We start from the raw sequence: 26,639 nt of genomic DNA, 5'->3' as shown, positions 1-26,639 counted from the left end.
GTGGGGCAAAAAAAAATAACACGTCAGGGAGCGTCAGGGAAAACAGTCTATTTACAAGGGGAAATTATAGTTCACGACAACGTGTCCGTCAAAAGTCAAGTGTCCTTCTGGTCATCCTCTAGGACCACAATGTCCAGATCCTCTGAGTCCGATGCAGGCACACGGCTGGCGGGTGCAGGAACAGGCACCACTTGTGTTCGTGACACATGAGGAGTACGGGGAAACAGTGTGGGGCACCGGACAGGGGGAGACATTGACGGTGGTATGGGAAGGGATTTGGGAGACAAGAGACGACATGGCTGTGGCTATTGAATTGATGCTGGTGGTGAGGTTGGCCAGAGATCGGAGAATGTCCTCTCGCATCATGCGTACCTCCATACACACTTGTAGCATGATGCGAGCGGACATGTCTGGCTGACCCTCACACATCCTCATCAAGTCTACTGGCACAACCACAGGAGGAACAACACCGGAAGGGGCCTGGGGGGGACAGGAGGGATGTGGTGCCTCAGGTCCGGAGCCAATGATGTTGTCGGGCTGGCAGCTACGATGAGCGAGACTGGTTGCAGGGGATGCAGCTGGAGCCCCCGATGGAATGGGGGACTCTAGAGGTAGGGAGGGGCTGATGGCAAGCCCAGATTGTGTGTTGGCCTGCCCCAAGAACACCTCTTCAGGGCCCACAGGTGAAGAGTCTTGGGGAGGGTAGCTCTCCACCACATCATGGGCCGAGGTGTCGTGTTCACCCCCCCTTCAATGTCCGCAGCCTCCACCCGGAATGTAGCACCAGCATCAGGGAGTCCCTTGTCAGTCCGGGTGGGCGCAATCACCTTGCCTCTTGATGTTGAGGGTCCCTCCTCATCCTCCTCTTCTTTGCTGGTGATAAGAGGGTGTAGCCGCCGCCGCACTGGTGGCCTCGCGCTCCGGACCTGGTCCTGCTGCCCTTCCATTTCGCCAGCTGTGCCTGCTGAAATGTAAGCAAAATCTTAATGTTATGGTTGTGTCATGCAGGACGAGACACATACATAGATGAGCCAAGGTCAGACTTTATTTTCCTCTGATCACACTCTACAGTTGTCAGTGTCTATGAGCTCACATTACGTGTATGTTCAATGTCATTTACTGGATTGAGTCTGATATGGACATCTCATGTGGATGTTTGTGGCTTACACAACTGTATTGGCCAACCCTCAACCTGGCATTCTGGTGATCTGTGTGTCCTGCCACTGCTACATGTGCAGGTTCCAAAAGCTCTCCACCAATGGAGAACATGAAGAGTCCTGATTTCTTGGATTTTGCCCATTGATTGGGAGTCGCAGCTATTTAAGGTCTGGACAAGTGTCATCTGCTTTGTAGCATTGTATGGGACAAGACAAGTGGCGAAGTGGGTCACACATCCACAGGGGGTCTGGGCTATTCCTGTAGCTACATTGTGAGTCTAGCCTTTTGCTGTCTCCACACATGATATGACAATCCAGTGGCACATATTGGCTTTGGTGACTGATAAGGTAGTGCAGTACACCGCTGAACAGTGGGGGATTGTTGTGACAGCTACCTGTACATGTGAAATGTCATACAGGCCACTGAGGGTGAGACGTCTGTCAGTGGACACACCTTGCAAATTTAGATGTGCTTAAGAGTGATGCAAGGATGTCAAAGCCTGTCTTGACTCCATGGCACATGATGATTTGTCTCAATTGGAACCCAAACTCTACAAATGCAATGCAAGTCACAGCATCCAATTTCCCTTTGGCCTGCCATGCGCACACTGGACAGTGTCTGTACCATTGCTCATCCAATGCACACATCAGTTATGATTTCCTAGTGCCAATTGTAGTGGTGCGGGAAGAGCAGATTTCAGTATGAATGCACAATTGTGGCTCATTTAGCCAGTTGTCATGATGAAACTACAACTCCCAAAATGCACTCTGCCCTGTACAGTCCATATGCCACAGTGTGCCTTTTTAAGCTTGGTGACTGCTGCATGGACACGGAATCTGTGAATGGAGGCATCGGACACACAATGGCACAGCACTGTTTCACTCACATCATACTCCCAGACACATTTAGCATATGATGCACTTACCATATCCCTGCTGCTCATGCTCCTCCAGCTCAGCATGGAGGGTCGGCCAAGCTGCTCGCAGGACCCTCCTGTACAGTGGGGAGAGGCGAGGACGATGCACATGGTGCTGGGAAGACTGGCCCACCAGCTCCTCAGCCTTGTGCCGGGACCACCGTTTTAGGTCCTCCCAGTGCTTGCGGCATGCCCTCGCACTCCTGGTGTGGACTCCCACTGCACTGCAGCGCTCACCGATGTTGGCCCACAGCCTGGCCCGGACTGCATTGCTCAGCTGGTGTTTAGGGTCCCCATAAAGCTGAGGATATTTGGCCAGCACCCCCTCAGCCAAGATGTCTAACTCCCTTTCAGTGAAAGGGGGTGCCTTCTCTTCGTAACCCTCAGCCATTATGGGGAAAATAAGGATGATGAGAGCAGCAGGATGTCAGAGGATCTGATCTCTGATAGAGGATGACTCAGAATGAACACAAAATGGCTGCCAACTATTTCCTGTGATGTATTTCCTGCCTCCCACTTCCTGTAAAACATTTCCTGTATGAAATAATGTGTTCCGGGTCATTTTTGGAGTTTACGGCACGTAAGCGCAGTTTCCGGTTCCGGAACACATTATTTCATACAGGATATGTTTTACAGGGAGGCAGGCAATACATCCCAGGAAATAGTTGGCAGCCATTTTGTATTCATCCAAACCCATCCACAATCAGGAATCAAATCTACTGCCATCCTGCTGTTCTGTTGTGGATAAAAATGAAAGGACAGTGCATGTGAGAATTATAAATATTTAACAAGAGGGGGAAGAGACCATTTAATGACATTTCTGCACGGATGGGGTGGGGGGGGCTGACACAACATCAAACCCCTGTTTCAGTTTCTCCTACTTTGCATTATGGTACATGTAGTCCATATTGGGTGCTCATTACCAGAGTTGTGTGATGTGTTACGTAACATTGGGGTGGAGCAGTGTGGATATATCACAGACACATGGTGTCTGATTCACCCATGACATCACTCACGTTGTGGGCGCATCATTTGTGGGGGAGTCACATCTGTTGAGGGCACAGGCCCGACAATGCTATGGTTATGGCATTTTCTGATTAAGTGACCCATCCTCATGAGGTCCTGCTAGGTCTCTCAGTACATGTATCATTTTCGATCTGCGTCGATAGATTCTTTAGGGACATCCACTACACTGATTGCTGACATGGGCACATGAGCTGAAGCACGCTCAACCTTTTGACTACTGTTAACAGCTGTGATTTACATGCAGTTAGTGTGGCTTGCAAAGTTGTCTCAGGAAGGAATTTATTGAAACAGTCGTGTATATCCAAGTTTCATCATTGGCAACAGACAGCAATCCACATTTAGTCCATTCCACTACAGGTTGCTCATGTGAAAAACGTGGCAACGAGCTGCTCACGGACTTGCATGCCCTGACCTCGGTTATGTGCAATGGACCGGTTTCCCAGATTCAGAGCTAGCCGAGGTTCCAGCGGTATGTGTAAGCCATGCGTTAAGGCAATGTTGTGCAAGACAGAACAGGCTATTATGATCTTGCACACGACTTCTGGGGAGTACAGCTGCATACCCCCTGTACGGTCGAGGCATCTGAATCGCGACTTCAACAGACCAAAAGTGCGCTCTATGATGGCTCGAGTCCGTATGTGTGCCCTATTGTACCTACGCTGTGGTACAGTGTTTGCACGCCTGTAAGGGGTGAGGAGATATGGGGTGAGTACATACCCAGCGTCACCTGAGGAGTGGAGAAAGGGCAGTTGGTTACATTTCCCTCTTTGAATTGCACAGGACATCATCTATACTGTATTACATGCAGTATCTGTTGGGCCATGTATGTAGCTTTCTGATTCTTATTGTACAATGGTTAATGTTGGGGGGCATTCAGACATTTCAACAACACATTTACCTAATTTCTAACGCTTGGTACTTACCCAGTAGCCACATGTTGCCAAATTCTCCCGCAGCCATCCGCCGGGCAAGAGGTGACATGGGAATATGAAGCTGTCATGGGTACTGCCTGGGAACACCGCATGCACATTAATGAACCTCCCACTGGCATCACAGACAGCTTGCACGTTGATGGAATGCCATCGGTGTCTGTTGCAGAAGATGTGTGCAATGTGGTGGGGTGGCTGAAGGGCCACATGGGTACAATCAATTGCACCCAGCACACGTGGGAATTGTGCAATGAGATAGAAATCTCGTGCTGCCCTTTGTCTCAGGGTCAGTGTACGTGGCATTTGTATGTGGTTGTGGGCTCTTGCAGTGATGCATCTCAGTACCTGATGCAGGCACCACGACTGGCTCGCCTGGGATATGCCCACATGGTCACTGGAGACCCTTTGGAAAGACCCAGTGGCAAAGAAATGGAGCGCAGAAAGGATCTTGAGATATGCTGGGATTGCATGTGAGCAGCAGGTCACAGAGTCAAGTTCCTGCTCCCACTCACATATCATATTCAAGATGACTTCTGGAGGGAAATGGTACCTGGCCCTTACATCTTGGCTGGAAATTCCAAATAGGTTGATCCTCTGTCTGAAGATCCTCTCTGCTCTCCTCCTCCTCAAGTAGTTTTGCCACATGGCAAGGGGCAGTGCAACAAACACATTCAGTGACATGTTGAAAGGGTTTGTGTGTGTCTGCTCTGCAGTTATACATGCTGCAGAGCTAGGATTGGCTGGAGTGTGTCAGCTGATGCATGGTGGGGGATGGTAGGGACTTGGACAGGTGTTTACCCTTGGCTCAAATGATCAATGGCCACAGTTAATGTAGCCTGGCCCCAAATATGAGCTTCCGGCCCGGGAGCAGACTTTCCGGCCCAAAACCGGAACTTCCGGCCCGTAAGCGGACTTTCCGCTCCGGGTGCGGAACTTCCGCGTCGGAGGCAGAATTTCCGGCCCGAGTGCGGACGTAAAGTTAGTAGTCGTAAATCCATTCTGTGAATAGCAAAAGTAGTAAGTTCATTCTGTGAATGCCAGAAGTAGTAAGTGCATTCTGTGAATACCAGAAGTAGTAAGTGCATTCTGTGAATACCAAAATGGCAGTAAGTTTAGGATTTTGTCTTAAGTTTGTTATGTGAATCGGGCCCTGGGTCTGTAATGTGGCCTAGGCGGAAGAGTTTTGGTGCCATGTGTGACTAACCAGAGTGGTGTTCTTATCCTGTTTTAGGTTGCAGTGTCTAATTAGGAGAAGTGAGAGAAAGAATGCATACCTTGGGTCCATGGCTAGGCCTATTCAGAGTTTCCCTAAAAATTTGTCTTCATAACATTCTGGGGCATAGTTACTATTATGTCATGCATCGCAGTACAGCAACGGAACTTGCTCAGCTGAGTTGCCTTAAATGGAGAGAGCAGAAGTGCTCCATATTTACAAAGATATGGAGCATTTCTGCACACTACTTACACTGGCACACTGTGTGCTGCCTAGAGCCAACGCGGGCATCCTTGCACCATAGTGCAAGGGTGCCTTTGTTACAGGCAGGGCTGTTTTTGTGCAGGAAGAGACAACTTCAGGCACAAAAACAATCCTTAAAGGTAATTCCTTTTTCTATGTCTACTGCATTCTGCAACAGACGTGGAAATAGGGAATGACAAGGAGAAATAAAGATATTTCTCCTCGTTACTCCCCTTTGTGGTAGACGCACTATTTTGGCCCAGTCCCTGGTTTACACATGTTTGTAAATCTGGGATTGCGTCAAATTCCATGGGTGGATGCACAGGAATGCCCATGATCTCCCCATGGAATGCCTACCACAACGAAATGTAGCACAACGCCACTGCATAGCATTACATTACTTTAACCCCTTCAGTGCCCATGACGAGCTGGACTCGTCATGGGCTGCGGTGGCGCTGTGCCCATGACGAGTCCAGCTCGTCATGAACTCCGCCCGCTAATGAAAGGCGCGGCACTGGGCGGGGAAAGGGGCGGGCATGCAAGGGGTTAAACAAATTGCCCCTTGCATACATTACACTACACAAATGGCCACTTGCATACATTAATTTTCACAAATTGCCACTTGCATGGCTTTGTAAATCCCTCTTAAGGATTTGCAATTGCTTGCGTCATGCATGGACAATGCAAGTCCTTAGGAAATCTGGGCCTAGGTGTGGTTTCTATGGCCCATATTTAAACAGAGTAACTCACTTCACAAGGACTCATTGTACTTCAAACACATAGCCAGATTGCTGACAGCCCAGCGGAAATTCAAAAGGATTATTCACTCTCTTCGGTTGGGCTGAATGCCAGGGGATTATCTGAACAAATCTGAAGTATTGTGCCTGGTAAATAAAATATGAAAAGAGCACCTGGCCACAGAAATCACGTGCGTGTTGACAAAAGGTTTTCAACCATCCTTCAGACAGTCCCCTCCTAGATATAACTATGCAAGACATTATACACTGGAAACAAAGTGTTTTTATTGGAAGGCTCTGGAAATATTTGGACAAGGAATTAGGTAAATTACCAGCTCTCCCGTGTTTAAGTTATGCATTAAAGAATCTCTTCTGTCAACAACTAGGTGTAGTCCATTGGTTTTTCCTTTGTTTGCAGCAATCGAAGTGCATGGATTTTGTGTCATCTGTTGTTTTCTTTTCTTTATTGACTGGGAGAGTTTGGTTTGGACATATTGCCCTAAATCCGAGTGCAGTAGTTCAAGTCATGCCTGACTTAATTAGGCAAACATAGAAGCAATGAATCACATAAACATATCTGGGCAGTTGAAGACAGCACCTTAGCACACCTTAACACACATACACTGTTTGCTGTGTGGAATATTGTAGTTATCATCTTCCAGCTCTTTCACTTTGCTAAAAGCAACATTCAGCATTATGTCATGTTATGCTAGAGTAAAGCCAATAGAATAGATGTGTGTGTGCAGAGTGCATCCGGCTATGTCGGCAGCATGGCTTGGTGAATGTCTGGAATGACTATTAATTCATGATTTGTTGGTGAGTAGCCAGTCCTTCATTTGATTTTCTTAATTTCAAGTTCTCATTCCTGTTCCGAGTAGAAATAGTCACAGAATACAAATACCTTCATGACCCACCAGAGCAAAATAGAAGCCAGTGGAAAAATGTTTGGTGATGCACAGATAAGGAGGCTTGCAGCTACTCTTTTGCTACTGGGTGAAAACCCTAAGGCTAATGATGGGTAAAAAGAAGGGTACCCATACCCTGAATATGTCTGGAAGCACTGGCAAAGTCAATAGGTGTGGAGTTGGCTGCAGACATTTTGATTTTTCGGATGCTTGTTTCCTTTAAAAGGCTTTTTGTAAAACTTTATCACAAAAGCCATTCAAAGATGACTACCCTTGTGTGTAGATGCATCACGTTGTGGTGGCGATAGGGGCTGCGCCTTATGTACAAGGTAGCTTTAAGCCACGTTAACGCTGCCTTGAACATGAGGCCCCCTTTCACGCTATGCTTAGCATGAAAGGGGTGGGCAGTGGGAGTTGCGGTGGGCGTTCCACAGCAATACCCATTCATTTTGATGCTGCCCCCTATGTACAAGGGTGGCGTACATAGGAGGGAGCGCCAAAATTAAGCCCAGATAAAAACGGGTCTTAAGATGGCGAAACGAGGAGAAATGCATTATTTCTCCTCGTTTTTGCTTTTTCCATGTGTGCTGCCTTGTGCAGCACACATGGAAAAAACAAAATGCCATTGTTTGTTTATGTGTCGGAAGGTGTCCCTATCTGCACATAAACAAACTTTTACAAAAATGCCATTTTGTCACTTTCATGTGCGCTGCATGTTTATGTGCTGGAAGGAACACCTTCCTACACATAAACAATACTCCCTTGCCAGCTTTGGCGCTAAGTTGCTAAACTTAGCATCATCACAGGGGGAAACGCAAGGCTACATCCCATTCTTGTAAATTTAGTGCAGCATTGAGATTCAGAAGTGGAGGAGAGAGGCATTAAGCCAGGAAGGCTAACGCCTCTCTCCTCCACTTCCTTGTACATATCCCCCAATGTTTCAGCTTCCACCTTCCTCAGGTAGAACAAGATTATTTGCTCCATGACTCTATAGCTGACACAGCTGGCCTTTCAAAAAGCATCATGAGATAAAAGTCCAATTGGAATGTGGAAGCAATGCAGTCCTGAAATCTCTAGAAATATCAGTAATAGGGTGGTATGTTCAGCGATATTCAGTCATCCACATGTTTTTTCCATATATATTTATTGATTTCATGTGAAAAACTACATCTGCATATTACTATTAGTTACATTTACAATGTTTTGGGAAGAAAAGAGGCTCATATTGCATTATCTTCTTTTATTTAATAAGTTCAGCACCCTGTTTAGGTAATGAAGAAACCGAAATGGCTGGGAGCACCTTTTCCAAGTTCATTAATTGTGTTGCTTCAGATGCTATGTGATCTTCCATTGCATGCAGTGCCATCTAGGTTTTGTGTGTTATCTATATGTATGTGCAGTGCTTAATTTAAAAAAAAATAATAATAATTGTCAGGGCCTTCCTTAGAAAGCCACTGCAGCTTGCACCACCCACTGTCCCTGCCAGCACGACCAACAACAGCACCTACACAAATACTAACCATCACACTCCTACAAGTGTGCCATTTCAGACTATTCCAGGCCCCCAAAGCTATAAGAATATCTTGGGAGGCAGGTATTTGCTGTTTTTCATTCATATTGAATTAATAAACAACTGTTGTTCTGCTCATTTGTAAATTACACAAACAGTGCCACCCTGAGACAGACTGTCATAAGTGTTGGTGTTGACAATTAAGTGCTGGTGCCTAGCACTGCAAACCACAGTCTCAAATTAAGCACTGTCTGCATGTTGCTTTTTATTTCTAATGTTTACCTTTAAAAACATTTAGTGATTCAGTCCTCCTTGATGTCTTGCTGTTTACTAAAATTCCGTCCTTGGTCACTCTGCCATTTACTTTGGTGAACCTGACTTCTGCACCAACCCCACCTACCCCTAAAATGTTCAGTGAAATTCAGATACCACCTGAACTCACTGTAACTCATAATGAAGAGCAATTTCTACTTTATGACAATACATCTAGCGACAAAAGGATTACAATATATGAAACTCCTACAAACTTACTCAAACTACAGAATTGTGAAACATGGATGATGGATGAAACATTTAAAATATATCCTAAACCATTTTACCAATTATACACAAACCATGGACTGTATCACAATACCAACATCCCCTTTATATATGCCCTGTTACCAAACAAACAGACCACTACCTATGTAGAACTGTTCACAACAGTAAAGCAAGAAACTAATATTTAGTATCTCCAAAAAATGATCATAGACTTTGAACAGTCAATGATACAAGACATCCTAAAAAAAAATACCCTCACACAGCAATACAAGGTTGCTATTACCACTTTAATCAGTGCGTATGGCGACACCTTCAAAAATGTACACTTAGGGCCCGATTCTGATCTCATTGGGAAAGCCCTATGGCCGACTTGGTCCCGTAGGGCTTTCTGAACGGCTCATGTTCCTGGGCTCCAAGGGCCCGAGTACGATGAAAGTATGCGCTCGGTCGCTCGGAGTCCTATTGACATCTATGGGAGCCTGATGTACGTTGCGTACATAGGCTCCCATACAGAGAAAAAGTATGTCACGGAAAAGGGCTCCCCCTGTCGCTGGGATGCCTCGGTGCCCTCCCCATCATGCATGCATGTGTCGGGGGGCCCTTGGGTCCCCACCTGTGACCAACTCATAAGGCTACGGGTGAAGGGGTGCCCACTACGTACCCCCGTAGTCCGCTTCCTGAAGCTTTTTTGAGTCGGAGGCTCCAAGTTGATCCGGCTGCTCGACACGCGCATCATACTTGGTTGCTTGGAAATGGGACCCATTGCTCTGTACAAGTCATGTTGTAGTCATCCGGAGGGCTTCGCTGACAGGTACGAGTCACTCGGAGAGTGAGGCGATATTCACATCGTACTTGCTCACTTGTACGCGCGACTCGGACTCACTCCTGACGGATGCCGTCAGGCGCCCGTTTCGAGAGAGATCAGAATCGGGCCCTTAGTGTAGAATTTGCAACTAATAGCAATTGTGTATATGAAATTAAAAAGCTAATTGCACTAGCATACGTCCCAATAACTGATGCAGCAGAACACTACAATATATTTATAGAAAGCCCCTACTACCAAACAAATTAACTTAAACTAAGTCCCCCACTCAACTATTTCAAGGATACCTGGGTGGGAAGGCTGCACAGATCTGGACACATGAGACAGCACAAATACCACAGACCATGGTGGAATGTATGCAACAGTACCCTAAACAAAGAAGCAAAAACTAATAATGCTGTGGAAGGATGGCATAATGCTTTTCAAGCCACAACAGGCCAAACCCAACCAACCCTACATAAATTACTACAATCACTCCAAAACTAGCAAAGCTACCAACAGCTAAGACTTGAATAGTCCGTAACGCAACTAGGTCCAAAACTAACTAAACAAACTAAAACAATGTTCGAGCACTTACAATACAAAGTAAGACTCTACCCAAACACTAAAGGGCTAGAATATCTAGAAACAATAGATAAATCCTTACTTTAAAACAATACTTCAAGAACATAGAAAAATCATAATTGTGAAATGAATTCTTAAATAAACATTTCTTTACAAACATCTAAAATATAAATATTATGTCAATTAATGTTAACTTTTTTTTTTAAATAATTGACATAAACTTTTCTTTATATTTGTGAAAATATCAATAACAATTTCAAAAATTACATTTCCCTTCCATTGTAAATCATTTCAAATAACTTACTTTTTTGTTGCTGAAGAATGGAATCCGAACTGCCATAAATAAATCCAAACGTGTAATATTCCCAATACATAGTTTAAGGTCCTCCAAAAACTGCAAAACGACAACTCTGTAAAAATAATTAGCCAACAACATATCCATAGACTTGAATCCATTAAAAAGCGGAAACATTGTATTTGAAAAAGAAACGTTCCTGGAAAACCTGAAGAATAAAAGAAATGTAAAATAATTATTAGTTTACTAGAAACTAATTCACAGTTCCTTAAAAAAAAGCAAACTTCTCCCAACGGCAACTTCCAAACGACAAACACCTGTAAAAGAAACAACACAATCCCTCCTGCACAAATATACAATAAAATCATTAAGAAACACACATAAACTTACTAATAACACCATACTCTAAACATTTTGTTTTTTTTTGCAGAGTTTTATATAGCGTGAACTTGACCCAAATCCAATCAGAGCGTTTACATAGCACCAGTTACGTTACATGAGGACACACATTCATTTTTTGTTAGGCACGGGGAGATTAAGTGATTTGGCCAGAATCAGAGGATGTTCAGCGTCATTACCGAGACTTGAACCCATTTCCCCAGGTCCGAGGTCAATCACTTTAGCCGTTAGGCCAACTCCTCTCCCCTTTAACATTATTAAACATATAGAACATACCCTAATGCCTACCTATCAATGCACTAACTTCATTTCGCATACGCAAACCTACAAACGAAACCTTACAAAAAACACAATATACAAACATTACATACACTATAGACCACCTAACTACCTTCGCCCTACACCTACATTAAACCAAAAAGTAATTAAATTAAACTTACCTTAACTGATGCGACACAGCTTCCAACCGCGAACTTCTGTCCTCAGAAATGACCTAAAACAACACAGAAAGCCTACAAAATACAACTTAGTTTGGAAAATGACTACCTAATTGAAATAACAAAAATACTTTTTTACATTACACTCAATGAATCCAGAATTTTTTTTCAAAAAATACTATTTGATATTACTAATGTACAAAATGTTTTTTCTTTGTTGTTTAGAAATGTAAATATCAGAATTTAAATAATATTTATCATTATACATTAAAATAAAATATGTTAACTTACCAAATGTGTCCTGCATGCTAAAAATGTGAATACATGTATTAATGTTACAAATATTTTTCTTTTTCAGAATGCTTTCTTAACTTGATAGCTTTGTTTGTATTTACAATTTAGATATTATACAAAATAGAATATTATTTATTAGGAAATATGCAAATAATATAAAAATGCAACAATGAATAAATTGTAAAAAAATACATGTTAATAAAAATGTACACTATGGTGCCGATTCCAATCCTGTAAAACCCGGGTACGATTCGTCGTACGGAGCGTATTCTCCATACGACTCGTACCCGGGAAATCCACCGTACAATCCAGCAAGTACGATTCGTACAGAAATACCATTTCCGTACGATTCGTACAAAACACCGTATGGCTAAAAATTACCTACGAGTCTGGTCCTGGACAGCGCGTACGCGACGTCCGTACGGAGTCAGGCAGCGTTTTACAGACGAGCAAGTACGATTAGTCTCTACGTCACTCCACACAGCTATTTTTTTACGGCAGCCAAAAAAAGCCAGAAAACTGAGTCCGACGTGAAAACGGAGCCCCGGTACGCGATGGACAGCCATGGACCCCATCCTACGTGTCATCCCTGCCCTCTTAGCCTATGACCTGGTGCACCGAACCCGACGCACACGCCGCAGAAGGTGAGAACAACACCCAGGGGCCAATGGGAGGTGAGGGTCAGGAAACATACCCCCTACCCAAATTAAAACCTACAATATTGAGGACATACATAACCTCAAGGGTCCGGTCACTCCGGGGGGCGTGTCCACCAATCCCTGCATCACGCAACAACGGAAGTGGACGCGTACGCCTACCCCTACAGCAACACTACAATAGTGATACGCACCGTACTCACACATACATAGCGTGGGTACGGTCCGTAGCACTATATCAGTGGTGCCGTGGGGGTACGCGTGGTACGGACCGTACACACGCCCTCAGAGCGTGTGTACGGTCCGTACCACCATTGTAGTGGTGCTGTAGGGGTACGCGTGGTATGGACCGTACACACGCCCTCAGAGCGTGTGTACTGTCCGTATCACCATTGTAGTGGTGTCGTAGGGGTACGCGTGGTACGGCCCGTACGCACGCCCTCTGAGCGTGTGTACGGTCCGTACCACCATTGTAGTGGTGCCGTAGGGGTACGCAAGGTACGCACCGTACACACGCCCTTAGAGCGTGTGTGCGGTCCATACCACCATTGTAGTGGTGCCGTAGGGGTACGCGTGGTACGGACCGTACACACGCTCACAGGGCGTGTGTATGGGCCGTACCACGCATACCCCTACGGCACCACTACCATAGTGATACGGACTGCACCCACGCATACATAGCGTGGGTACGGGCAGTATCCCCATTGTATTTGTGCCGTAGGGGTACGGGTGGTACGGAATGTACACACCCCATGAATGTGGGGTACGGTCCGTACCACACGTACCCCTACGGCACCAGTACATTTGGGATACAAGGCGTACACACGCCACAAATGTTGGGCTATGGCCTGGTGCAGCATATTACCACTACATTGGTGTGTGTGTAGGCCCAGGACAGCAGTGTACTGCACCAAGGGGGTGGGTGGCTGCATAGGATTCCCAGCAGTGGACAGACATGTGAGGGGTGGGTGCAGAGGACTCCCAGCAGTGGCCTGCAATATGAGGGGTGGGTGCATATCACTCCCAGCAGTAGACAGACATGTGAGGGGTGGCTGCAGAGGACTCCCAGCAGTGGACAGACATGTGAGGGGTGGGTGCAGAGGACTCCCAGCAGTGGACAGACATGTGAGGGGTGGGTGCAGAGGACTCCCAGCAGTGGCCTGCAATATGAGGGATGACTGCAGAGGACTCCCAGCAGTGGACAGACATGTGAGGGGTGGCTGCAGTGGACAGACATGTGAGGGGTGGGTGCAGAGGACTCCCAGCACTGGACAGACATGTGAGGGGTGGGTGCAGAGGACTCCCAGCAGTGGCCTGCAATATGAGGGATGGCTGCAGAGGACTCCCAGCAGTGGACAAACATGTGAGGGGTGGCTGCAGTGGACAGACATGTGAGGGGTGGCTGCAGAGCACTCCCAGCAGTGGACAGACATGTGAGGGGTGGGTGCAGAGGACTCCCAGCAGTGGACAGACATGTGAGGGGTGGGTGCAGAGGACTCCCAGCAGTGGACAGACATGTGAGGGGTGGCTGCAGAGGACTCCCAGCAGTGGACAGACATGTGAGGGGTGGGTGCAGAGGACTCCCAGCAGTGGACAGACATGTGAGGGGTGGGTGCAGAGGACTCCCAGCCGTGGCCTGCAATATGAGGGGTGGGTGCAGAGGACTCCCAGCAGTGGACAGACATGTGAGGGGTGGGTGCAGAGGACTCCCAGCAGTGGCCTGCAATATGAGGGATGGCTGCAGAGGACTCCCAGCAGTGGACAGACATGTGAGGGGTGGCTGCAGTGGACAGACATGTGAGGGGTGGGTGCAGAGGACTCCCAGCAGTGGACAGACATGTGAGGGGTGGGTGCAGAGGACTCCCAGCAGTGGCCTGCAATATGAGGGATGGCTGCAGAGGACTCCCAGCAGTGGACAGACATGTGAGGGGTGGCTGCAGTGGACAGACATGTGAGGGGTGGGTGCAGAGCACTCCCAGCAGTGGACAGACATGTGAGGGGTGGGTGCAGAGGACTCCCAGCAGTGGACAGACATGTGAGGGGTGGGTGCAGAGGACTCCCAGCAGTGGACAGACATGTGAGGGGTGGCTGCAGAGGACTCCCAGCAGTGGACAGACATGTGAGGGGTGGGTGCAGAGGACTCCCAGCAGTGGACAGACATGTGAGGGTTGGGTGCAGAGGACTCCCAGCAGTGGCCTGCAATATGAGGGGTGGGTGCAGAGGACTCCCAGCAGTGGACAGACATGTGAGGGGTGGGTGCAGAGGACTCCCAGCAGTGGACAGACATTTGAGGGGTGGCTGCAGAGGACTCCCAGCAGTGGACAGACATGTGAGGGGTGGGTGCAGATGACTCCCAGCAGTGGACAGACATGTGAGGGGTGGGTGCAGAGGACTCCCAGCAGTGGCCTGCAATATGAGGGGTGGGTGCAGAGGACTCCCAGCAGTGGACAGGCATGTGAGGGGTGGCTGCAGAGGACTCCCAGCAGTGGACAGACATGTGAGGGGTGGGTGCAGAGTACTCCCTGCAGTGGACAGACATGTGAGGGGGTGGGTGCAGAGGACTCCCAGCAGTGGCCCGCAATATGAGGGGCGGGTGCAGAGGACTCCCAGCAGTGGACAGACATGTGAGGGGTGGCTGCAGAGGACTCCCAGCAGTGGACATACATGTGAGGGGTTGGTGCAAAGGACTCCCAGCAGTGGACAGACATGTGAGGGGTGGGTGCAGAGGACTCCCAGCAGTGGACAGACATGTGAGGGGTGGCTGCAGAGGACTCCCAGCAGTGGCCTGCAATATGAGGGGTGGGTGCAGAGGTCTCCCAGCAGTGGACAGACATGTGAGGGGTGGGTGCAGAGGACTCCCAGCAGTGGACAGACATGTGAGGGGTGGGTGCAGATGACTCCCAGCAGTGGCCTGCAAGATGAGGGTTTGGGTGCAGAGGTCTCCCAGCAGTGGACAGACATGTGAGGGGTTGGTGCAAAGGACTCCCAGCAGTGGACAGACATGTGAGGGGTGGGTGCAGAGGACTCCCAGCAGTGGACAGACATGTGAGGGGTGGCTGCAGAGGACTCCCAGCAGTGGCCTGCAATATGAGGGGTGGGTGCAGAGGTCTCCCAGCAGTGGACAGACATGTGAGGGGTGGGTGCAGAGGACTCCCAGCAGTGGACATACATGTGAGGGGTTGGTGCAAAGGACTCCCAGCAGTGGACAGACATGTGAGGGGTGGGTGCAGAGGACTCCCAGCAGTGGACAGACATGTGAGGGGTGGCTGCAGAGGACTCCCAGCAGTGGCCTGCAATATGAGGGGTGGGTGCAGAGGTCTCCCAGCAGTGGACAGACATGTGAGGGGTGGGTGCAGAGGACTCCCAGCAGTGGACAGACATGTGAGGGGTGGGTGCAGAGGACTCCCATCAGTGGACAGAGACATGGGAGTGTACATCATTATCAGATGACCACAACTCAATGGGTGTATGTACGCATCCCTAACTGTGGACAATGATGATAGTGCCATAACAACACATCACTGACAGCAGTGTCCCACCCCCAGGAGGATGGATGTCACTCCCCCACTGCATGACACACCATATGTGGGTGTGAGGACAAATAACACATGCATACCCACCCCTGGTGGATGCAGCACAATACACACACTGAGATCATGCCACAAGACTGTATAGTCATGTCACTGCCTACTAAACTAAGAGAGCCAAAGGGAACACACACTGTCATGCACATACCAGGACTGATAGGAATGTGCAGGTGCTGGGCCAGCCACCAAGATGTTGTCTCACATGGAAGGACTAGGGTGGAGTTCACACAGATACAATGCCCACAATTGTGAGTCAGGTGTCCAAATACCCAGCTGAAAAAGTACCATACGTGTGCTAGGCCGGGAGTACACACATGCATAGTGCTGAAAAGTGAGAATTTCCCCATGAAGGCAATTCGACATACTCAATAAACAAGTACAGTGACTAGCAAGGATGGCACAGATGATGCAGCCAGAGACATTGCTGAGCAGCCATGGCCATAGTTGAAGGGATCCGTCACCAACAAAGGAAATGTAGACACAGGTCAGCACAACAATTGTGCAACTCTTTGCAGGGAAGATGTCAGGTGCCACAGAGGAAGGAACACTCCTTGGGACAATGTCTCAAAACCCAAATAACACACACTAACAATGAATCTTTGCAGAGACCTTGTGATGGCATGCAGAAACCATGGTCCACTTCCTGACCATCAGAGTAGAACATTTCTCAGAACCATAACACATTACCACTACACCAACTCCAGGAGCCTCAGCACCCACATCAATACCTGAAATGCAATATTGTGCAAATTAAAACTAAATGCTTTATTCAGCAGAAAAATAAAAAATTGTAATGACACTATATACAAAGGCCAATGGCCAGTCCACAACAGAAGTCCTTGGGGGGACACATGGACACGCATCTCCCCTAGCTTGCCTGCACATTGGAACCCTCAGGTTCATTGACTGGGGGGGGGGGGCATCATCTGGGGAAGGACCAGGCACCGCAGGGACAGGAGGGGGAAGGGCAGGTGTGGTGGGTGCAGGGGTGGACGTCTCCAACGCAGGGGGTGGGGCAGCAGCAAAGGTGGATGTTAGCACGTCGCTGCACACTGCTGCCAGGGCGTCCAGGGTAAGCCCTGCACCGGAAGAAACCCCAGGGCCAACGGAGGGGGGTGGCCGAGGGGGGGGGGGGGGCAAGGGATGTTGTGCAGCGCCCATGGGGGAGGGGGGGACTTGACTACCCTGGCCGGGGTCTTTCTTGCCCGCTTGCGGGGTGGTGTCACAGTGTGGGTGATGGCCAGCTCTTCGGGTGTCAGTTTGGCAGGGGAGCCAAGGGGAGTGCTTTTGGAGGGACCGGGTTGTGAGGCCTGCGGACTCCGACTGTGGCTGCGTGCATGTCTTTTTGCCCCAGACCCAGTGGGTGTGCCTACATCCCCCCTGAGTGTGCGTGACAGGAGGTGTGTGCTTGCCCTTACTTGGTGGTGTGCTGCCTGTGTCTGGTGGGGTGCGTGCTTGGCAATGTCTGGGTGTGCATGGGACAGGTATGGGAGAGGGAAGTGTGGATGGGGCTGGGTAGGGGGGACGTAGCACTGCAGGAGACTCACTGCTGCCGTCAGTGAAGAGTCCATGGAACGCAGAAACCTGCGTTGTTCAGACATCGATACTTACATGCCCTCCATGAACGACACCATCTGTGTTAGCAGTGTGGTGTGGCCATGGAGGACAGTCAGCACGATGCCTGACCAACCTGCAACTGCCGCAGTATGTCCACAGACTCTGCACTGAGGGCAGCAGGGGTGACAGGGGCAGGGGGTGCGGTGCCTGTCCAGAAGGAGACATGGGGGTGCCCTGCACGGACAGAAGGGACTGGAGCAACTGGGAGGGCGGTGCTGGGAATGGAGGAGGCGGGGACAGATGTTGGGCTGCTGCCAGGTGTTGTAGCAGCCTCCGCCCCCTCGATGAGGTCAGCCTCGGACCCGTCTGCGTCGTAGTTGGATTCGCCACCAGACAGGTGCTCTGACTGACTTCCCTCACCCTCCGTGCCACTGGCTCCCGCAGACTCACCAGCACTGGTGGCACTGGTGCTGGGTCCCTCATCCAGGTCGTGCCTATGTCTACCTTGGTTTCCAATGATGATGCTGTGGGCAAGGTGAAGATACAGAAAAACATCAATCACCTGTATACATCTGACACATGAGTACAAAAACAATAGGTCACAGTGCATATCAGGCAATGCTTCATGAGTAACAGCTAGATTACTCCGCACATATGTTAGCCCTGTACTCCCCAGTTGGTAGACCCACCATGCCACTTGGGCACAAGGAACAATAAGACACACCAGCCCAAAACTTGAATGAGAAAACACTGAGGAGCTAGCGTCTGGAAACAGGTGAGCACAGCAATACAATGAAGTCATGCCACCTCTTGTTTACCCTGAAAGAAACAGTAGTGGTGCACCCAAGGCTAAGTAACACACCTCAATACCAAAGGCATCCCACACTCAGAGACCTGTAAGTACTGTGGAACACAAAACTAAAAAAACTTGGTCCCTTGGGAATCACAATACTTGACACAATCGACATGGTCAGAATGTGAGAATGTGCCATTTTGTGAACAGAACATACATGTGCCTTCATAACAGATGGCTCCCAAGGAGGTGCACACAAAACTACATGTACCCAGTCATTGAAGAATCTGCCAGCCTTCTTCAAAGAAGCCACTGTTATTAAGAAATGTAGTTGCAGCAAGTACATATACATGGGCCCACGGAGGGCTTGATGACTTGACACTCGTAAGTTGGTATCACCAACAACCAACGACCTACCCAATTTCCGATTGTATGACATAATTTCGAAAGACAAAAATTCGACCTACAAAAATATCGCAACAAAAATATCGTGGTCAAGAATATCGACATCCTATCTACAACATGGTAAGTACAAAAATATCGATAATTTAATATCGATGTCAAAAATATCGTAATTCAAAAATATCGGTTTTTTTTTGTTTAAAAATATACGTAAAATAAACCAAATAATACTTATTAATCAAAGAAACATAATTAAATATATTGTATAATATGTAAAATGTATAATAAATATATATCATTAAATGAAACTTTAATGAAACATATATATATAATATATAATATATACACTTACTTAATAATTACTTTTAATAATAATTTCTGTAACATATAAATTATTAAATATTTATTTAAATTACCAATACATCTATACACATAAAACAATAACATTAATAAATATTAAATAATTACATATAGCAAATAATAATCAATAATTTTAATTTGAATAATTTTTATTATTAATTATATATTACAATAGCTAAAATATTACAAAACATATATAATATCAGACACAATAAAACTACTAGTCCAACTTCAACAAAAACAACAGTAAGGAAAATGTTGGATAGCGTAGGGGTAAAAATAACTATTCCAACTCCCGAGAGTGCAACAGTAGGGAAAACATTGGATAGCGTAGGGGTAAAAATTACTATTCCAACTCCAAAGAGTGCAACAGTAGGGAAAGCGTTGGATAGCGTAGAGGTAAAAATTACTATTCCAACTCCAGAGAGTGCAATAGTAGGGAAAGTGTTGGATAGCGTAATGGTAAAAATTACTATTCCCACTCCAGAGAGTGCAATAGTAGGGAAAGTGTTGGATAGCGTAAGGGTAAAAATTACTATTCCCACTCCAGACAGAGCAACAGTAGGGAAAACGTTGGATAGCGTAGGGGTACAAATAACTATTCCAACTCCAAAGAGTGCAACAGTAGGGAAAACGTTGGATAGCGTAGGGGTAAAAATTACTATTCCAACTCCAGAGAGTGCAATAGTAGGGAAAGTGTTGGATAGCGTAAGGGTAAAATTTACTATTCCCACTCCAGAGAGTGCAATAGTAGGGAAAGTGTTGGATAGCGTAAGGGTAAAATTTACTATTCCCACTCCAGAGAGTGCAACAGTATAGAAAACGTTGGATAGCGTAGTGGTAAAAATAACTATTCCAACTCCAAAGAGTGCAACAGTAGGGGAAACGTTGGATAGCGTAGGGGTAACAATTACTATTCCAACTCCAGAGAGTGCAATAGTAGGGAAAGTGTTGGATAGCGTAAGGGTAAAATTTACTATTCCCACTCCAGAGAATGCAATAGTAGGGAAAGTGTTGGATAGCGTAAGGGTAAAAATTACTATTCCAACTCCAGAGAGTGCAATAGTAGGGAAAGTGTTGGATAGCGTAAAGGTAAAATTCACTATTCCCACTCCAGACAGTGCAACAGTAGAGAAAAGGTTGGATAGCGTAGGGGTAAAAATTACTATTCCAACTCCAAAGAGTGCAACAGTAGGGAAAGCGCTGGATAGCGTAGGGGTAAAAATTACTATTCCTACTCCAGATAGTAAAACAGTTGGGAAAGCACTAGATAGCATAGTGATTCTATGAACATTATGACCAATTCAATAATTTGTTATAAAAAAATTGCATGTTAACAATGTTTTAAAAAAATAATTATTATTAAATACCAATTATGTAAAATAAATATTTAAATAAATAAATTTAAATTACATCCCACACTATTCCCCCTTTAACACACAACACACTACACATACAAAATACACAATAGATTTAAATATCAATTTATCTCTTATTTACAATTAATAATACATTCTTTATAATTAATATAGTTATTAATTCACTAATTAATACATATTAACTACGAAATTACAAATATTCACCTATTAATTATTAATTAACAATACATTAATTAGCAATAACAACAAATAAAATACAATAATCAATTATTTATATTTACTATATTTAACTAACTAATAACAATTAATTAATAATAATTACAAATAAATAAAATATATCATTATTTATTTTATTTTAATTACATCCAACCCTATTCCCCTATAAACCCACAACCCACTACACATAAAAATTCACATAATTAATGTTAATTATCAATTAATCACTTAATAAAATTAAATCACCAATTAATTTCTAATTAACAATTCATTAATTAACTATAACAATAAATAAATATTATTAATAAACTAATTATAATTTATATAATTAACCAAATAATAAATTATTTTTACAATTAATAATTAATTAAAAATTATTTAATCTATTGATCAAATTAATTACCAATTAATAATTGATTACCAATTAATTAATCATAAATACCAATTAAACAACACATATTAATTCATTAATTATAATTACATTACTTCCCACCCTATTCCCCTATAAACCCACAACCCACTACACATAGAAATTCACATAGTTAATTTAATTATCAATTAATCACTTAAACTTAAATCACCAATTAATTACTAATTAACAATTAATTAATTAACAATAACAATAAATAAATATTAATAATAAAGTAATTATAATGTATATAATTAACCAATTAATAAAATAATTTTACAATTAATAATTAATTACCAATTAATTAATCAATTAATTACCAATTATTAATTAATTATCAATTAATTAATCATAAATACCAATTAAACAATACATATTAATTCATTAATTATAATTAAATTACTTCCCACCCTATTCCCCTATAAACCCACAATCCGCTCTGATACTAAAACGCTAAATTAAATGTAAAATAATTATAAATCTCTACACATTTATTTTTAAATGTATTAAAATACATTACAATAATCTTTAACATACAAATAAAATACATATTAAATGACATTACACTAAATAAATATCGATATTATTGACATCAACATTTTTACTTACGATATTACTTACATCGATATTAAGTACTTCGATATTATTAACTTCGATATTACTTACCTTGGGATCGATATTCTGTCCATCGATATTCTTGACTTCGATATTCTGTACCTACGATATTAAAAACACGATATTATTGTAGGTCGAAATTTAAAACTCTATATTTTGGCTAAACACCCCAATTTCCACAACACTGGGGGAACATTTAGATGTATAATCAGAAAAACAGTCTCATTAGAACAGTGCCTTCTTTAAAATTGTGCCAGTGTGTTCCCTGAAAGTGTAAAAGTGGTTTGGTGTGCACTTCCTTGGTAGACATCTGTCATGCAGGCACATAATAGCTCTTAACAACAAAACATCAAACTAAAGCATAGAAAACATGAAGACCTGTTGACAAGTGTTGTGAGTGGCAAGGTACAATACCTTGTGACTAACAACTTGAATTATGTCAGTTGTCACATGGCCATCCGTTACCTGATGACACAGTTGCCAACACATCTGACCCTCTGCCTGTCATGTGGAGTGGCACACATGTCCAAACACAGGACAATGCATGAGCTAATGGGCCTGCTATTGTGTTGTAAATAGGCATACCTGCACTGAGGAGACACCCCCATGGCAAGCCAGAATGTCCACACAGATATCAGCACACAAAGACCGAACTACGTAGCATCTTGACCACACACTGGTGCAAAAGATGAATGAGCAGGAATCATGTATCTAAACAATTGACACATGCTGCAAAGCACAAACATTAAACCCTGCAAAACATCACTGGGACACTGCACGTTGAGTCTCTGGCCAGCCAATTATCACACACAGGTCAGACCTGGCAAGGAGACATAAGGTGTGGCCATGTAGGCCTTGCCCGCACAAATCCCACATACCCGAGACAATGTTATTGAGACAGATCAAGAAGTGGCACCTCTTAATCAGGCTTTACTAAAATGTGCAGCAAGACTTCCCAAATGTACTCCACATCACCTTGTGAGGCTGCCAACACATATTTGTGACAAAAAACATTGACAGATAGTTGTGAATAGACACACAGGCACTGCCCAGTGTGAGTATGCACAAGCCAAATGGGGTCTCCCTGTCCAGTCGACACATGTAGCACACTTTGGATAAATACAAATGAGGCCAGGGAACAATGCCACAGAGGCAAACACATGCTGAACACACTGAGAATGGACACAGTGTTGGATGACACACATGATTACGAGGCAAGGGTGTCTCAGGGGACTGTAGTGGGCACACTGCTCCTTGTTCCTGGAATGATCTGACTGTAACATGAGCAACCGTCCTGGCACTATGCATATCTCCCACTCATGCACATCATGTCTGAGGCCACAACATTGGTCATGCATGCTGCAAGGGTGTACATTTGAAACCTCACACTCCCATGTTGAAACTCAGCATCAGTGCCAACAAATATGTACCCCCAACAGAGTGAACTGGACAGGGCACAGGAAGGTACCAACACATGTCACAGACCACCCTCCCACATGATGCTGAAAGCAATGTGCACTTGGATCAACTGGCACGCTAGATGACCATGTGCAATTGTGATTACACCCAGACCAGGGGACACATGTCAAGCAGGGGAAGGGACGAATAAGAGCACCGGTTGACTTTGGGGAACAGAATATGCACTGCACATATAAACCCTGGCAGTGTATCCAGGCTACAGAGCACTTCCAAAAGCTGGGGACACACAACACAACAAACACAGGTACCTACCCCCTCCATGCTGCTGTCCCTCCTGTAACTGCCTATTCAGGTCAGGGAACACCACCGCCAGGACACGCATCATGTGGGTGGTCAGGCGTCGGCGCCCGCCGTGGGGGCGTGGAGCTGAGAGCCCCAGCTGGCCCCGGGCGATCCGCCGGGTCCAGCACCGGATGTCCTGCCACCGTTTTCTGACTTGGGCTAGGCTCCGACTGCGACCCCCTGCCACTCTCATGGCCCTGACGATCCGCTTCTAAATCACCCCCTTCTCGTAGGCAGTTTCCTGTGAGGATGACAAAGTGAGACAACATCACTACACCTGCTCCATGTCACAAAGACACACATTTGAACATCGATGATATGTTGAACAGGGCATAGGATGCTGCCAAGGAATCCCATCTTACTCATATCGACATTGGCCTCTGTGGAAGCCCCAATGCACTACATGGCATTGAAACTACACAGGTGGCAGGAGTGGTGCGACACACTCCCTGATCATGGCACACACTGTGCATCACATGCAACACCACGCTGATGGACAGCACCTCAAAGCAGTTACATGCCCCAGCCCACTGACGCAACCTCAGCAGAGTACACAGACACACACAGGCACAGATCAATCACCTGCCATTGGCTACAGCGGATACATACCTCACTCTGCACATGTGCCACTTGCCTGTGGGGTGTCACAGGTGCCAGGCTACCCCAGCAAGTCAGACACACAGCACGGCTTACTCCTCACATCAGATGGGTAGAGCTGTTGCCTCCTCCATGCAGCTGTGGTGCAACACTTCACATAGAAAGTCACCCACATTACAAGGAACCTTCACACACATCAATGTCCAGGAGGGCATACACATCACTTGGACACTATCATCACAGCTCCCCTCAACTCATACACATCTGTGGGTACAGTCAAGTGTCACACCGGGGGGACCACTGAATCACCTCAGGACAATAGCCAAAAAATGCCACCCAGGATTTGCCAGGCTGAATGTGTCATGCACTATGCAGTGAATGTCACAGTAAGCACAATGCAAGTGAGGAGTGCACACAGGAATTACTTCATGGTCTGCATGACAGACATAAGACTTTCCCCCCCTGAGACCCACTCTAAACCTCATTGCATGTCTGTCACACCTGGACACAATGCCAGAAGTGACAGCCACGAAACAGGTGCACAGTCAAAGGTAGTGGGGTCAGCACTCACCTGCTCCCCTGGTCTCCCATGCAGGCTAGGGTACTGTGGGAGGAGGACATTCAGCAGGGCCTCATTCTCCTCCATGGTGAATGGCTGGGCCCTCTCCACAGTCCGCGACATGGTGCCAGAGGAAGCACAGACAGCAGCAGTGTGGTCGACAGGAAAGTTGTGCAGGCAAGTGTCCTCTCATGGGTTCTGGCTGACTTATATCTGTCTTGCTGGGGGCTTTCATTTACAGGAGTACAGAGTGATTGGTCAGACTCATTTGCATCCTACGTTTCCTCCAATCCCTTTAAACATTCACCAATGACACGATTTTGCATGGTTTAAATTTTGAGCATCATAGCAAGGCAAACACCACTTTGCAACATTGTAATTTTTGGCCCAACTGACTTATCAAGGCCACATGAGGGCCACATTGCAACTGAAATCTCTGTATCCATGAGAACCAGCATGCATTTTGGGCCTAATACTTGTCCCCTATGTAATTTTTGAATCCCAAAAACATGTACGGTGCGTTTCACATGTACCCGTACACGTACGGCACCACTACAATAGTGATACAGACCGTACACACGCTCTAAGAGGCTGTGTACGGTCCGTATCACTGTGGTAGTGGTGCCGTAGGATTACGCGCGTGTGTACGGTTCGTACCACGCGTACTTCTACGGCACCACTACTATAGTGATACGGACCGTACACACGCTCTGAGAGCGTATGTACGGTCTGTACCACGCGTACTCCTACGGCACTACTACTATAGTGATACGGGCCGTACACACACTCTGAGAGCGTGTGTATGGTCCGTACCACGCGTACTCCTACAGCAACACTACTATAGTGATACGGACTGTACATATGCTCTGAGAGCGTGTGTACGGTCTGTATCACTGTGGTAGTGGTGCCGTAGGAGTACGCGCGTGTGTACGGTCTGTACCACGTGTACTCCTACGGCACCACTGCTATAGTGATACGGACCGTACATACGCTCTGAGAGCGTGTGTACGGTCCGTATCACTGTGGTAGTGGTGCCGTAGGAGTACGCGCGTGTGTACGTTCCGTACCACGTGTACTCCCATGGCACCACTACTATGGTGATACAGACCGTACACACGCTCTGAGAGCGTATGTACGGTCCGTACCACACGTACTCCTACGGCACCACTACTATAGTGATACAGACCGTACACACACTCTCAGAGCGTATGTACGGTCCATACCACGCGTACTCCTACGGCACCACTACTATAGTGATACGGACCGTACATACGCTCTGAGATCGTGTGTACAGTCCATATCACTGTGGTAGTGGTGCCGTAGGAGTACGCGTGTGTGTACAGTCCGTACCACGCGTACTCCTACAGCACCACTACTATAGTGATACGGACCGTACACACGCTCTCAGAGCGTGTGTATGGTGCGTTTCACACGCTTACACTGGTGATAGGAGGCACACACGAAAGGAATGGAGGTCTCCGACTCGCACAAGGCTGTACATCAAGTCATTGTCATTGCAGACTTTCATGTGCAGGGCCTAGGTGTGTCAAGCAGTGATATTGCACATGTCTCCTCATGTAGTTGCACAATTGATGTGTGATGATCTGTGTACACATGTCATGTGTGATAGGGCACTATGTCGCACACTTCCCCTTCACACTTTGCACATGTGTGCCTGTAGTACAAACGTGTCAAGCACAGCATCACTGGTATGGCACAGTCACCACCACCACCCGCAACTGTCCCCTGATGCCAGGGA

The 26,639-nt window shown here is 46.1% G+C and overlaps 1 long non-coding RNA gene across 1 annotated transcript in view; it reads right to left on the bottom strand.

The window, feature by feature from the left end:
• Window positions 1-10,903: 10,903 nt before the first annotated feature.
• LOC146866094 (uncharacterized) overlaps window positions 10,904-26,639 on the bottom strand; it is a 29,684-nt gene continuing 13,948 nt past the window's right edge. The window contains exons 2-3 of the long non-coding RNA XR_014976759.1: window positions 11,699-11,770; window positions 10,904-11,067 (exon numbers count right to left, since the gene is read on the bottom strand). This is a non-coding gene — a long non-coding RNA (uncharacterized LOC146866094). The remainder of the gene's footprint in view (window positions 11,068-11,698; window positions 11,771-26,639) is intronic.

This window comes from Triturus cristatus, chromosome 2_1, assembly GCF_964204655.1.
Source record: "Triturus cristatus chromosome 2_1, aTriCri1.1, whole genome shotgun sequence".
Lineage (NCBI taxonomy): Eukaryota > Metazoa > Chordata > Amphibia > Caudata > Salamandridae > Triturus > Triturus cristatus.
This window is presented reverse-complemented; position numbering and strand designations above follow the sequence as displayed.